Source organism: Polistes canadensis, unplaced genomic scaffold (genome assembly GCF_001313835.1).
Source record: "Polistes canadensis isolate GaletaPanama2010 unplaced genomic scaffold, ASM131383v1 scaffold_41, whole genome shotgun sequence".
Lineage (NCBI taxonomy): Eukaryota > Metazoa > Arthropoda > Insecta > Hymenoptera > Vespidae > Polistes > Polistes canadensis.
Window position 1 is genome coordinate 798,788 of NW_014569588.1, and position 15,404 is coordinate 814,191.

The window sequence follows — 15,404 nt, forward strand, 5'->3', positions numbered from 1 at the left end:
AATAGATAAAGAGAAAGAGAAAGAGTAATCCTTGTTCGGATCGACGTACGGCAAAAAAAAGGGGTCGATGGACTATAGAAATCTCGATGGAAAAAGTCGCTCGAGATTCGATGAATCGAGTTTGGCTGGGCATTACGGGGGAAGATCTTTTTCGAGGGAAGAATCGAAACGGTCTGTTTATCGGGGAGAACGAGGACCGTGGCTCGCGTTGCAAGTGGCTAAGCCACCTGTGCACGAGGACCGATAAATCTCAGCGGCGAATCTCGAAGAAGGAAGGAAGAAGAAGAAGAAAGGAAGGTTGTAACAGGCCGGCCTATATGTATGGTAATATCGACAGGGAGGTCCCGCGAGCCAATACCTTGCTCTCGTATGCGTATTATGCGGTGGTAGCAAAAAAGAATGCGAATAAGAAAAAAGAAGACGGATGAAAGATGGAGAAGAAAGAAAGAGACGGAGGATGAAGAAGGAGAAGAAGAAGAACGAGGAAGAGGAGACCGAGTTTGAGATTGCGGGAGAGAAGTCGAAGAAAGAGAGAAAGAAAGCAAGAAAGAGACAATTGAGAATGCGCAGGTCCTGTAGCAAGCCGCTTCTTTCTCGGTTCCCTTTTCTTCTTTCCCTCTCTCTCTCTCTCTCTCTCTCTCTCTCTCTCTCTCTCTGTTTCTGGGACGAGCAACACGGCGTCGTCGTCGTCGTCGTCGTCGTCGGACTACGAGCGAGAAGTTATGGCACGAAAGAGCTCCGCGCGGAAAAGAACGAATAAGATAGAAAAGTTCGAGGGAAGAAAGAGAAAGAGAATCGCTTGGGTAGTAGAAGGGAAAAAGAAGGGAGTGAAACGTGAGAAGCAGGAAAAGGAGAGGAACCGCTAGCGCTCCTCCGGTAAGCATAGAGGAACGAACGTTACGAGAGAGTGTAAGAGAAAGGTAGAGAAAAAAAAAGAAAGAAAGAAAGAAAGAAAGAAAGAAAGAAGGAGAGGAAGAGAGAGGGAGAGAGAAAGCGACGTCGCCCGGGCAACGGCTCTGCCACCTTATTGGATATGTTGACCAATTTATTTTATTTTTCCCCGCTCCCTCTACGGCAAAGAGGAAGAGGACCACCTTCCACCTACCTACACTACCCTCTGCACACATCGACGCCATTTTCCAATATCGCGTCAAGCGGCCGCTATACTCTCTTTCCACTTTTACCATCCCACCTTTACACTTTTTTCTCCTACCTCTTTATCCCCCTTTTCGTCCTCCCACCCTTTCACCCACCTCGGAAGGAAAGAAGAAAAGAGGAGAGGGAAAGAAGATCGGGAGGGGTTGGGTGGTCCTAGGAAAAAGAGGAAAAAGGGGGGAGGTGGTTTCGAGAAAGAAGGCTGGGGTGGTTAGAGAAAGAGGAGATAGTTCGGATAGAGTTTGGTGGTTGCGGGTGGAAACGGACGGCGATGCCAATGTCGGAGTCCCGGAGGCTGGGGGTTTGGATACATAACTACAACTCCGGCAACAAGAACGAAACAAAGTTAGGTGAGAACCGTACGTTCCTTTATCCGTAAATTGGCAATATTCATGCCTAACCTACGTAGACGGGGTGATAAATTCAGTGATATTCGTAAGAGTTACACCGATCGATTCTACAATCAAAAATGTTTTAACGATTCGTACGATATCTTCTTGCAAAAGCGCTCAACTAAATAGTTCTTGGCTGTTCAATATTTTTACGCAATTTTTCGAACGGGAATGAAATTATAACTATGTGAATAATTTTACTCAAAATTCGTTACTTCGAAAACAATTATTTTTTTTTGATAGAAAGAAATTAAATTATTTCAAGTCAACGTGAGCACGGTTGGTAAAATGGATGAGTGATCAGTTTAGAAAAATAAAAAATTCGACCTCTTTGGTAGTATTTGATAGGAATAAAAAGGTATTCATAGAGAAGTGACACGAACTCATAAAAGGGAAAATAAAATGATATATATAATTGAACTATTTCGTCTACTGATTGACAACACGAACTCAATTTGTGTGATCGTAAAGAAAATTACGAGCTTTTAGATCGAAGAATTTTTCCTTTTTTTTTTGTATTCCATGCACTTTTTATTTCTTTTATTATTTTTTTTCTTATTGTTCCGCTGAATATATTTAAATAGTCCCAGTATCGTATGATCTCCGTGTGCGGTAAACTTTGTTGCCGTTTATTGTCAGCTATTACTGAAGTTCTTTTAAAAGGGACGTAAAACCCACGATAACCTTGCCCGACTTTCGCAGGTGTTTCCTATAGAAGTTATTCTGAATTGGTTCTCGTATTCGTGAATAGCAAGCTCCTATTTATCTTCAACGAGTTGCGTGACTCGAATGGTAATGCACGGGTAATTACTTAATGTTCGGTTGCGTACACATATCGTGTGGAGATTTGTAAAAGAAATTATATAGGTATCACGTGATTTAGAATCTGTTAAAGGAGAAAGAAATTATCGGAGAAAGTGGTGACTCTTAAAATCGAATCGTTGAAATATTTGTCGTGTTTTTAAACGTATTTATCAAAGCACACAGATCGATTGACCGATTGGCAATAACATTTGCGATAACAACAAAAAGCATCGAGAAAAAATGGAAGCTGCTTCATAGGCCTCCGTAAGCTCTCAATTAATGTAAACTTTTTGCGAGTAAAAATCGCTTTAAAATTACTTGGCCCCTCTTTCACCGAGTATCTATCTCCGTCTTCGTTCTGCTTACTCTTCGTCGTCACCACCCTCTTTTTTTCTTTCTCTTTTTCTTTTTCTCTCTCTATCCTCTTTTTCTCCCTTTGCGCCGACTTTCGAGGAGCGAAGAAGCCGTGTTGGGGAAGGCGGCTTTAGAAGTTCGAACGATATTCAAACTTTTAAAATATGTCAAATTATTTTCCTTTCAGAGGAGCTGTCGTCTAAATACATTTCCATCTCTCACGATGTATTTAAATACACAAGATTGTAACGTAAGGCACCGCCGCCGTCCCATGAATACTATAAATCTTTCTGTAACATCCTCTATCTCTTTCTCTCTCTCTCTCTCTCTCTCTCTCTCTCTCTCTCTCTCTCTCTCTCTCTTTCTCTCTCTCTCTTTTTCTTGCGACTCGCTCTGAATACGCTTCTTCGAGAATTCAAAGACGAATATCCGCGAAAGATGCTATTCCGAAAGTTTATCGAAACTCCAGAGAGTTTCGATTACGAGCAACAAAGTGACTAATTGATACTACTTAAAAATAGATACTAGCCGATGAAAAAAAATCCAAATATCGTTCGAAATAATAACTTATCTGTTCACCATTGTATTTTGATTTTGTCTTCTTTGACTTATCGAAGGGACGTAAGTAGAGCAAAAGTACTCTATATGTACTTATTTTTGATCGTAATTGATGTTACGATTCGCTGGTAACAGAGAACACAAATTTTCTTTCAGTTGGAGTAACTTGATTTTCTTTCTTTTTCTCGTACGTCATATTGCCAATCGAGAACGAAAGAACGAGTCGCGTAGATGAGAAAGAGGTTGAATAAGGCGCGACTTTCTCGTAGTCAGTGCAAATAAGTAAAGCGAGGAATACCTAAGGTGGGTAGGAAAGGTAGGTAGGTAGGTAGGTAGGTAGGTAGGTAGGTAGGTAGGTAGATAGATAGGTAGGTAGAGATAGATAGGTACGTAGCTATCCACGCAATTACATTAGACCCAGAGCATACCGGCGACAACTCTTTGTGCGTCGATTGGATATCAAAGCTCGGCATGAACACCGCTCGTTCCAAGAGCCTTCCCCTTACCCCTCATCACATTGGTCTCTTTCTTTTCTTCGTCATTCTCTCTCTCTCTCTCTCTTACTCCCTATCTACCTCTATCTTTCTCTATAGCAAAGCAATAGAGTTCTTGCCTTTCCTCCACTCTATATCCGCCACTCTACTTCGCAACGCGGTTCTTCCGCCAAGTGAAAGTAGCCTCCTCCTTCCTTTCGTATTTCTCTCTTTCTATTCTCTTCTTCTTTTTTGTTCTCTTTTTTTCCTATGCTTGTGTCGCCTCGCCTTCGCTTTCTTCTTTCGTAACCACTCACTCCTCCGTTCGTTTCCCTCGAAGAAGACAATTTCTTCCAACGTCCTTTTTCCTTCTCTTTGTTTGATTTCTCCTTTACCGTTCGTACGAGAGAAGATAGAAGAGAAGAGGCGAGAAGCTTTTGCCAAATAAGAAAGAAAGAGACTGGATCGTAGGAAGAGTACGATGATTTACGTGATGCCTCATTGAATAGAAACGTTGTCGCGTGCGTTAAAACGGCTGATCGAGCGCTAGCTGTTATTCGATAGAAACGTATTTCTTCTAAGATCTTTGGAAAAGAAAGAATTGAAGAAAGGGAGAATATAGTTGAGGAAAGGGAAGCGACAAATTGTCATAGTGGGTGGATCCCACGCGTACGAGAAGCAGTTAACTTTATTGCAGGAGCCCGGGAGTTTTTAATATCGCTTTGGCGCGGACGCGTCTGCCAACTGACAAAAAGAAAAAAAAGGAGGTGTTAATGGAGAACGTTTTCGCTCTAACGACCGTAGAGAAGAGTCGGTGGGTGGAGAAAGCCGAAAGGGCCAAGAGTATAGGAGAGACACCGAGAAGGAGGACCGTCGCGTCTCTGGCGCCTATAAACATCTCTCTTCCTCTTTATCTATCTCTTTCCCTCACACTCTTCTTGGTCATGCTCAACGAGTTCTATGCTTTTTAGGAAAGATATGCTGCAAAATAAGAATACCGAAGATTTCTTTCCTTTGTGGAATTTTAATGCTCCCCTTGCATTAATATAGAACGATACCGAGTGATTACTTGTCGCTTGTGTTTAAAATACAGCGATGATAACTTCACACGTGTGTGTGTGTGTGTGTTTTAGATATGTGCGTTCATATACTACTCGAATAAGAAATAGAAAGTATCCGTTTAACTCATGATTCTATTTATGTATCGTTCAATATTGTCATTTTCTTCTTCCGTCAAAATACTTTTTTTACTATAGAATCAACCAACCCTCGAAAAGATAAAGAATGAAAGGTAATGGAGATCGGAGGTTGGTGTCAACGACTTGACCTTTTAAATACAATCACTTCCTGTGAAGCGAGATAATTCGTAGAGTTTAGAACGCTTGTATTACGGCTGATAATATTAGATTATTACGTTGCTTTGTAAATATGTTTCTTTGTGAATAACAATAAGCATAATAATAATATATATTTTTCATAATTTTTCGATTACAAGAACAATGCTCGAAAGTATGGCACTTGAGAGTCGAGTTATCTCGTTGATTTTGGAAGATTCTTGCGAATCAATTAAAAGTATTTAGTGCACCATAAGGAAAATGCCTGTCGACAATTAACCACAGTGCTAATTCTTTCTATGTAGTTACTTTGACGATTGTAAAAATTCGAGCAGAAATACACAAGATCGTAGGAGAAAAGAAAGAAAATAAGTCGAAGCTCGCGTGTCAGCGGCTTTTTAGTAATATACCAATGACATCTTGGGCAATAAAATTTTTGCTTTTTATGGCTATTCTCTCAAAACTAACTACATAAAAGTCCTTTTAAATTATTCTTTTAAACGCGCCGAGCCGTCGTGAGCGTTCGTCTTTTAATTTCGTCAATCCCCATTCCTCTTCTCTTCTACCCACCCAGTCAGATTTACCTCGTAGTATACCCTTTATCTCAGCTTTCGTTTACATCTCGTTATACGTGCCTGAAAATATTTATCTACTTCCCCTTCCACTTAGTGTTTTCTCTTTCTCTCGGAAATTCTCATTGGTAAGTTCATACCGGTGCGTACATTCAACTGCGGAAAGTCTCTTCTTGCCCTTCTTCTATCCAGAAGTACCCGTCTACCTTCATTACAGTTATCTACGAAGAGACCACAAAGCTTCGAATGAAATTTTCACCTCCCCTTGTGCCACGGCACGAAGCGTACTTACCTACCTACCTACCTACCTACCAACCTACCTACCTACCTATCTACTATATCTACTACCTACCCGGCAAAGTGCTTAAAGAAAATACAAATGTGTTACTTTCTACTTGCAAAATTACATTCAATTTCTCACACTAAAGCGATTACAATACTTTTATCTTTCGATATGTACTACTCACACTAAATCCACCGACAAAACGGTCGAACGAGAAATTCGCTCGGTAAGATTACTCTCACCGTACTATATACTATATATGTAAATATATGTATATCTGAACGAACGAACGAACGATCATATTCGTACTATATTGAAGCGACCGACGACTGAAAGATAAAAAGAAAATTTATATCCTAACCATTCGTTATCACGCTTGATTAATTTTACCCTATAATCATACGGATCTATATAAAGCATCTTGCTAGACAGCAAAACTCCTCCTTCTTGCCCTTCGATCCTTCAACTAGTTGTTGGCACGCTTGGAGGGAAACACAGGTGTACTATATAAATTCGGACGCTAGTAAATACAATGGAATTATATATGAGCTGTAGTGACTAACGATAATATCGGAGAACAATTTTTCATAGATATCGAAGGCTGCTTAAGATTTATTTGTGTTAAAAAACAAGCATCACGTATGTAAGTATGTATTAAATTCATATATATATATATATATATATACATGCACGTACATACTTATATACGTATACTTATACTTGTATACATGCGTGCAGAGTAAAGGCGACGATCGTTGGGTACGTTACCGGATGTAATTCTAGTAGTTGACGAGCGATCATTACCAGAAGCCAACCGTTCGCGGGGGCGTGTAGAAACAAAGGCGAGAAGGGAAAGCTTCGACCGCACGAAAAGTTACGCAACTCTTTGCGTTTCGAGGAGTGCAGCTTGTCGGTCATTACAATTTCCACATCGCTGTTAATGAAGATAATTAGGCGCGAGCATATTCTTTCCTTTCTCAGGCAGTATAATTCGTAAGGAAGAAAATACTGGCTGAGTGATTCGATGGATAGTAGAGAGGAGAAGAGAGAGAAGAGAGAAGTATAGTATAATGCACCGGCACGTAAGCTCCGTTAAAAACACAAAGACCACCGAGGGAAGATTATGGAACAAAATAGTCTGTAGACCTTCTTTATACCCGTCTATCGCGACGAGAAATCTCTAAGTATAGATGCAAAAAGTGGCGCGATGCGCACCTAAGATTGCCATGTTTGGTCTGCGTGCTAATCGGATACGGTGTATTATGTAGATACAATAGCGAAATAAAGAATATCTCTAAACTCATATTTTTCACGGTCAAATATGAAAATCTGTATAATACAAAAAGTTAGATTACATTGATAAAATCTAATTACAGATACCTACTAATGAAGATACGTATAAGTCCAGTCGCAAAACAGAGGAAAGCAATAACACGAAGACTTCCTAAATATCAAAGGATGTGTATTATACGTCAGCAAGACGAAAAGTTTGATCAAGTATACGAACGAAAGTAAAACTATTTCATCGTGTCCTCTCGAACCAAAGAGAACACTCTTGATGTGAGTAAAGAAAAAGCGTACAAGATCTAGCGGATACGTACATACTTACATACGTATTTTATCCTGGAGAGTCAGAAGAGAAGAGAGAGAGAGAGAGAAAGAGCTAGAGAGTCCTATTTCTCGTTGCGCACGTCAAAAGAAAGAAAAAGATAGAAATAAAGAAGACAGAAAGAAAGAAAGAGGGGCCATTTGTATTCATATGAAAATATTATCTTGCCGCACATCCTGCCTCTTCAGGATCGCTATTGGGTTTGCATAGATACTTATGCATGAAGGCAACATCGGCCAGCATTGTTATGCAACCCGCTGAAGATCCTCAATATAGATCCTCGCAGAGATTCATTCGGATTTGAAGAGCTCTGTGCTGGTTCCTCCAAGAGGATCCTCGCCCTATCGTTCTCTCTCTCTCTCTCTCTCTCTCTCTCTCTCTCTCTCTCTCTCTCTCTCTCTCTCTCTCTCTATCTCTCTCGCACTATATTTCTATCTCATTTTTCCTTCATCTTGTATGCTAAAAAAGAACGTTAAAATTCTCTTCTCTACTTCGAATGTTCACCACCGAGGTGCGATCGAATTTCTTCATTCATAAAGCAATGCAGATTATATCATACGTCGATTTCGCTTTACGAGTTTTTACAAAAGATTTTACGAACAAATTAAAACAAGTCGTCATTTACGAGCGCGCATTGCAATTATAATACACAATTTCAACAAATTCATCTAATATAATAACTATTAATCTTTCAGAAAATCAGCAAAAGCCACTAAAGTGGAAAGGAATTGAAAAAGACGAAATTGGTTATCAATTATCATCACCGGATGATTATAACGTGAGCCGGATTAGCTCTTGAATGAACAAACAAACCGTTAGGATCACTGGTAATTGGGTGGAAATTATTACGTACCTTTTCCTCCCTCTCACTCGGTTTTGTGCACCGCGAAAACGGCTAAGGGGCTATAATTTTCTCTTAGGAAGTAAATTTTATTAATATTATGGGTTGAAACGACTAAAAGATCTGAATAAACAATAAAACTACAAAAACGCAACGGTAGTCGATCCATCGATAAAAACTGGAAGCTATCGCAAGCGAATAACCTCTGCTGTTTTCTCTTTCTTTCTATACATCTATCTCACTTTCTCGAACATAGTTCTTATCGTAAAGTGGTCCAGGATGGTCAATGAGTATCCTGTTAGCGTTCACATCGAATCGATTACGCGACACTCGTACCTTGATATTCCAACGAGGATATATATCATGAAAGAGGAAGAGAGAAGGAGGGTGAGCGGGAGAGGGAGGGAAAGAGGAACAGGAACAAACTGATAGAGTGAGAGAGAGAGAAAGAGAGAGAGAGAGAGAGAGAGAGAGAGAGAAAGAGAGAGAAAGAGAGAGAGAGAGAACTTCGACAGACGGCTGCCGCAACATTTATTGGACCCTCGCATGCCGGTGTCCAATCAATAATTACGCAGAGTTGGATTAACGTACAGGCTGCGTTGAAAGCACTTGCCGACTGCAATGACCGGCATCGACAAACATTTTCCGTTCGGATCTGTTTACGAAGAAGGATAATTAGCAGACCGTCAAAGCTATCGGTATGAAAGAAGAGAATCATATATAAAATATACTCAAAAAATAGGCAAATTAAGTAAATTTCGATGCAAAGGATCTGACGTCTTGGATGTAAAATAATTCAAAGGTTTATTCGAAGCCTTTAAATAAGAGCTAAGGCAATTTATCGAAAGTAAACTATTATATTGTCTATCTTTATCTGGGCAAGTAAATTCAACCCCACGAAAAACGTATAGAATTCCAAGTGGACCGCTTGACGATGATCAAAACAGAGTGAAACTTGCTCCGTGAATAGGTACAATAGCCTTTTAAAAGTACCTATAAGATACTCGTGTTTCAAAGGAGTGCGGTCCATCTTGACCTTCCGCGAAGCAGCCACCCACGGCGCAACCACTATGGGGTTCCTGGCGACCCCCAATCAAAGTTAATCCGGAAAACAACGACGTCGTGCCTCCCAGCTATGGTCTGTCTTCGATGACCACTTTCAGAGACTATCTATTACAGGTTCATAGCTAACATCATTATTATCTCGTTATCATCGTTAGACAGAGCTGGAATTTCTTGCCGTACGTCAGCTCTTCCTTTCTATCGTCATCATGTCGATTATCCTTGACGTTATTATCCATCGGTCTATACCTTAGCTATAAATAAAATCAAACGTACGTTCGTTCTGATAAAAAGTAGCGGAGCGAGAGTCCTCTTTATTACACTTGTCGCATTACTGAAGTACAAAAACAAGCTGCATAGGACTATATCAAGATATAGATCGTTTTCCCGTTTGGGATTTCTTCTTTGATAAAAAAAGTTACAATGGAATCTTCAATGAAAAGATACGTGCGAACCATCATTACCATTACCAGTATGGTATCGATCAAGAATACGTCGAAAATATTTGTAGCAGAATCCGAGGTTATTTACATGATAGAAAGAAGAAAGAAAAAAAGAGATAAAAAGCGAAAGGATAGATAGGTTTAGTGCATACCCATGTAGGTGGAAGAATAAGATAGAGAGAGAGAGAGAGAGAGAGAGAGAGAGAGAAAACGTGAGGCGACTCAACCAACGTATGAGATTACGTTACACCCGTGTGGTCTGTGAAAGAAATTCAAGAGGTCAATTTCGATTAAATTTAATCTTGTGCAGGATTCGAATCGGCGCCGTAACGAATCTGGAGGACGCATCGAATAAATCATGCATGTAGTCCCCTAAATTCTACAAAATTTTCATTATTTTTCTAGAAAAAATCTGTGATTTCGATCGAAATGGAATTTGCTTCTATCGTATTTATTTTTAAACGTTTATTAGCAATGATTTAAATGAAAAAAAAAAACAAATTTTTAAAATGAAGAAAAAGAGGAAAATGATTGGTAAATACATATATCGAATAGCAAATCGTTATGTGGGAGGAGAATAAGACTGGAATCCGTTTGAAGTCATACGATCGCTATTCGTTAGTCATCTGTACTGTAACAAATTTGTAATGGCAGAATAAACTGCATGTTTGCAAGTGATTACGCCAATTATGGGTAATACCGTCGTGCACATCCACGGCTGTTTATATTTGACGCAATCGTACGTGCCTTTACTCGTATGCTTTCAAATACGAGTACAGCATGGCCTGCACCCAACCCATACGAACGAACCCGTACCTAAATCAACAACCACGGCCTACGCGTTCGAACCAATCCTGCGGTACACCGCATGAAAAAAAAAGGAAGGCCAATGACAACGTCGTCGTAGTACGCGCCATGTTTTTACTCTCCATTCGTTAAACCGAAGGTACGCTCAAAACTACGGACAATTAGATTTAACTTTGATTTTCGAAAAATATCTATCTTATTTTTATCAACAACAATATAAACTTAAGTTAATTGATAATTAGCTTAATTTGAATGACGTTACATTTTACGTTTAAATGATTTTTTTCTCGTTGAAAAAACAGACGCTTTTGAAAAACCGAATAAAATTTGACAGATAGCATAGGGAAAAACAAGAATTACATTTGTTAAGCTAAAATTATCGTTTCGTAGCTTCACGCTCGAACTACATCGTAGGTCCAATTGTAATATTGTAATTATACTTCGCACCGTAGCATTATTAAGGTTACCCGCGCAATACGATACAAGACCAATGCTTCTCTTGGAAGGCGTGGCATCGGTTCAAATTATACCTAACCTCCTCTTCCTAGTCGAGAAAATGAATAAACCCGTCTCTTTTCTCCTCTTTTAAGGACTATACCTACCTGTGTATATGCGTGTATGTTTCACATTATTTGCGGATAATGACAAATGGACACAGACCTTATCATAAAGCTCGTTACAAACAGTTTTTTGAAATAACATTTAGATACGGATTAAGCCGGTGATTTTTATCATTTTCCGAAAGAGCAGCGATATTTTACTTCTTTATTTTGGTTTTTGATAAATTTATAATCAGAAAAGGGTTCGCGTTGCTCTCTGAAAATCTACAAGATCCTTTAGCTTCCTTCCGTCCTTTCTCCAATAGGTAAAGAGAAAGAGAGACAAAGATTTTCTAAAGCGAAGGAAGAGGACGCGCCTTTGCCGTCTTTTAATGGAAAGGTAAATAGCGTTCAGGAAATTTGCGCTTTCAAGGCGTCTCTCGCCACAAGATACAAAAACATGCAGGAAATTCTAAGCAAAATAGCCGGTGTAGGATCTGCTAATTCAATAGAAACTATTTGCAGTACCATTAGACGCGAACATCGTCTCAATGGCGATGCCATTGGCTCTATACACATCGAAATATATACGAGAAAGGCGTATTCTATCTTGGTTTGGTACTTAGGCATTGACTTATACAGTTGCGTCTGAGAAAAACTGCATGTTACTCTTACAACGAATATTTCTTAACGATTGTTAATAGTCAATAAACGAAAATAGAAGAATTTTTATCGGAGATTGAAACGTTTCTTCGATAGAAAAAGTTTTGGCATGTACAGGAAAATTTGTCAATTCATAAATATGTTTAGATATTTTACCGATCTTCTTCTTATATGTAAATATATTTACAAAAAGTATCAACAAAATTGTGCATTTATTACAATAATACAATTTTAAAGTAAATTATCAAATTGAAATAGATTCGCGAGTCGAATAATAGCACGAATTTTTTGTTCCCCAAACTGAAAGCAGTCGAAGGAGAAAATAATAATACAACAGCAAAATCACGGTCGTTTTAGAAGACTCGCCCGGAAGGCAACGTACTTATAAAGAGAAGAAAGGAAAAGACGAGCAAGCAATTCGTTCATACAAATATACACCAAGTAGTACCATGCAACGACGTATACATACCTACATACATACATATACATATACATATATATCCATATATACAGGACATACATACATCCGTCCAATTACTTAAAGCTTCGGCAAAATTCTTTCTCTGACTGTTTGCAGACAACTTTCTTGCCCCTTTCTCTTCTTCGGCTACGTCGCATCCTGCAACTTCTTCCCTTCGGATCCTCGACCTTAAGTTCTCTCTTTGACTGCATCTTCTTCTTCCATCTTAGTGAAAGGGCGGTACAGGAAGGAGAGCATTTAATTGCACGATATCGAATTCCTCGTAAGAATGGTGAACGTGAAGCGAAGGAATCTGCATCGAACTTATAATAGACGAACGAAGAGGACGAAAACGAGGAAGAAAGTATGCTTTCGAAAGAAGCGGAAATCAAGAACTTGCTCCCATCGACTAAGCGATACGTGCATACCGATCGGAGCACCTAATAAATGCTTCTTCGTTCCTCCTATCTCGCGCGGTAGGATAAATAAAATTTCCTCTAAAGTCATGAGAATTATATGGAACATAATATCCCAAGTAATCCTGTGATCCAAAGTCCGGTTACTAAGATACGAAAAAGGATAAATAAAATTCCATAAATCACCGAGGGAACATTTATTACATCCGCAGGAAGGTCTCAAGACGCTGGTCCATCCAATTTCCGTTTTCTTCCTTCAACGTGACGATTGGCACGTCTCGAAATTGCTGTCCCTATGAAGACAACCACGCGTTTGCGTCTACGCGCATATCATACTCCCGCTCTCCCCCAACCCCCTCTCTCTCTATCCCTTTCTCTCTTTCTCTATCTATCTCACTCACCCTATCCCTGCACATCATCCTCCCCTAGTCGCGCATCGAGAGGCACAATTTCCGTTACACTTCCGGCAATGCTTCCATTGTCCGATATAATCAGAAGACAATAATATCGTAGCCAAAACATATCTCTGGATGTGTTAGCAGAGTTCGCACGCTGCTCATTCTCTCGATGACCATAGAAAATGGCGTAGGTTTATACTAGGCTCGTAACGATGGGTCGCGACGCATGCACGAAGACGAGCTTCGTTCGTTCTACGATTCCAATCATCCAATCCGCACACGTATACGTATCCTACATAATACCTACACCATCGTGGAATAGTATGGGAGCATTCGCACGATGCTCTAGCGTAAATTCATGCAGGGCGGTTTGATGTACACGCGAGAGCGTATTCGTATCGTGCGTAAATTAGTACGGGAATTAGTGCGCTATAGGTATTTGTATGTATATATTATATACATATACGCATATACCACTACATATATATACCTTGACGTAATATATATGTATATGTATGTGTATATGTATATGTATATGCATATGTATCGTCTATAGACGTCTACCAGGTCGTTGCATAATATTGACCCCGCGTGTCGTGACTTGTAAATGCGGTGTAACGACTGACGCATATATACGCACTAATGGAGCCGTAGTGTCGGTCTAGTAGAGACGTAATAACGAATGAACGAGCGAGATAGAAAGGAAAAGAAAAAGAGAGAGAGAGAGAGAGAGAGAGAGAAAGTCGAGTGTAGATAGGTTAATGAATTAACAAAGATAAGACAGGTATATACGCGAGCCTTTACGCTTGTCAGATGTTATATACATATGCACGAATATTCTGTCATTCGTGTAAGTAACGCAGCACTACTCTCGAACATTCAACGATTCCCGATATTTACATGATTGCACATAATGCCTTGAATTTTAATCAGATCGATGCTGTACAAAGAGAAAACGCATGTGCATCAGAGAGGCTCTCGAAGTGCAGACGGTTCGGTACTCGCGATTACTCCTAACTCTGACGCGATCACGTACGACATGGGGATATGTACACATCAATATGTACTGCCTATGTATTCACTTGACTACATATGTGGATTTCCCGAAGGTGGGTTGTAATTTGACCAACCGTACCTAACCGTCTTCTCTATACATGATTCTAAGTCATACATAAACTATAATATTTCAACATATACATATGATACATAAACGTATAATAAGTTCTTATATGCAGCAAATTTGATCTAATCTTGGAAAAACATCAGTGGACTAGAAAGATCGATTGAAATAATGATATTTCTTGCAGCATCGGAGAAAAGGTCCAGCGGCATACTCGAATATATATGTATAGCTTTTGTTCATTATAGCGAAGAAGAAGATTAAGAAGAAGATGAAGAAAAAGATCATAAGCGAATACGAGGATTCGCGTGGTCGAGAACAATTCGACGGATATTAAAAATTTTACGAGCGTCCATCTCTCAAATCGAATTACGGATAAAAGATATTAGCGATGGCGAGTATCGGGCAAAAGCAAAAGTGCGCGTGCGCACACGCACAAGACTACATATATATCGCATGGTATACCCACAATCGCATATGCGGCCATACCTCTACGTGTCATGCATAAATGATATATGCATGCCATGAATAACTCTGTTCACCGCACAATGTCCGACCAAAGAAAGACGCGATCTCTCCATCCCTCTACTCTCCTCTTACCCCCCCTCACCTCTCACGCCCTCTCCTTCTCTCTCTCTCTCTCTCTCTCTCTCTCTCTCTCTCTCTCTCTCTCTCTCTCTCTCTATCGTTCTTTTACTTTCTCTTCTACTCTGGCACCGTAATTAATAATTTTTCTCACGGAACATTTTTCGGTCAGCGAAGAGACTCCACTATTCTTGCGCTAATTGCGAATAAGCGAGGCGCGGAAATCGTCGCTCGGAAACCATTCGTAAATCAAACAGAGAAAGACAGAGAGAGAAAGAGAAAAAGAGAAGTAAGGTAAATTCAGGTAAGTTTATCCTGCTATTGTTTCTCGCGATTCAATCTCCTGTAGCTATTATGAAATATATAAATGAAAATGAAATGAAAAGATAGAAAGAAAGAAATAGAAAAGAATAACAATGATCATAACGGGAATCGACGTTACGAAGTAATCGTAAAATACAAGATGTCTTTGCTGATATTACATTCAAAAAAAATTAGGATTTGCTTATATATGTAATAGTACGTCCAGCTTATAA

General features: G+C 39.5%; 1 protein-coding gene and 2 long non-coding RNA genes across 4 annotated transcripts in view; 1 reads left to right on the plus strand and 2 right to left on the minus strand.

The window, feature by feature from the left end:
• The window catches only part of LOC106784821 (UPF0489 protein C5orf22 homolog), a 435,726-nt gene that overhangs the window by 314,387 nt on the left and 105,935 nt on the right, over positions 1–15,404 (minus strand). The gene's annotated exons all lie outside the window — the stretch shown is intronic.
• Positions 1–15,404, minus strand: part of LOC106784823 — a 62,946-nt gene that overhangs the window by 35,995 nt on the left and 11,547 nt on the right. The window contains exons 2-3 of one of the 2 annotated variants that reach the window (XR_001381453.1): positions 13,167–13,466; positions 12,414–13,058 (exon numbers count right to left, since the gene is read on the minus strand). This is a non-coding gene — a long non-coding RNA (uncharacterized LOC106784823). Of the gene's footprint in view, positions 1–12,413; positions 13,467–15,404 lie in introns of both variants that reach the window. The other variant, XR_001381452.1, reaches the window with a different exon arrangement.
• Positions 994–8,785, plus strand: LOC106784825. The gene is made up of 3 exons (XR_001381455.1): positions 994–1,505; positions 7,302–7,485; positions 8,230–8,785. It is a non-coding gene; the product is annotated as an uncharacterized LOC106784825 (long non-coding RNA).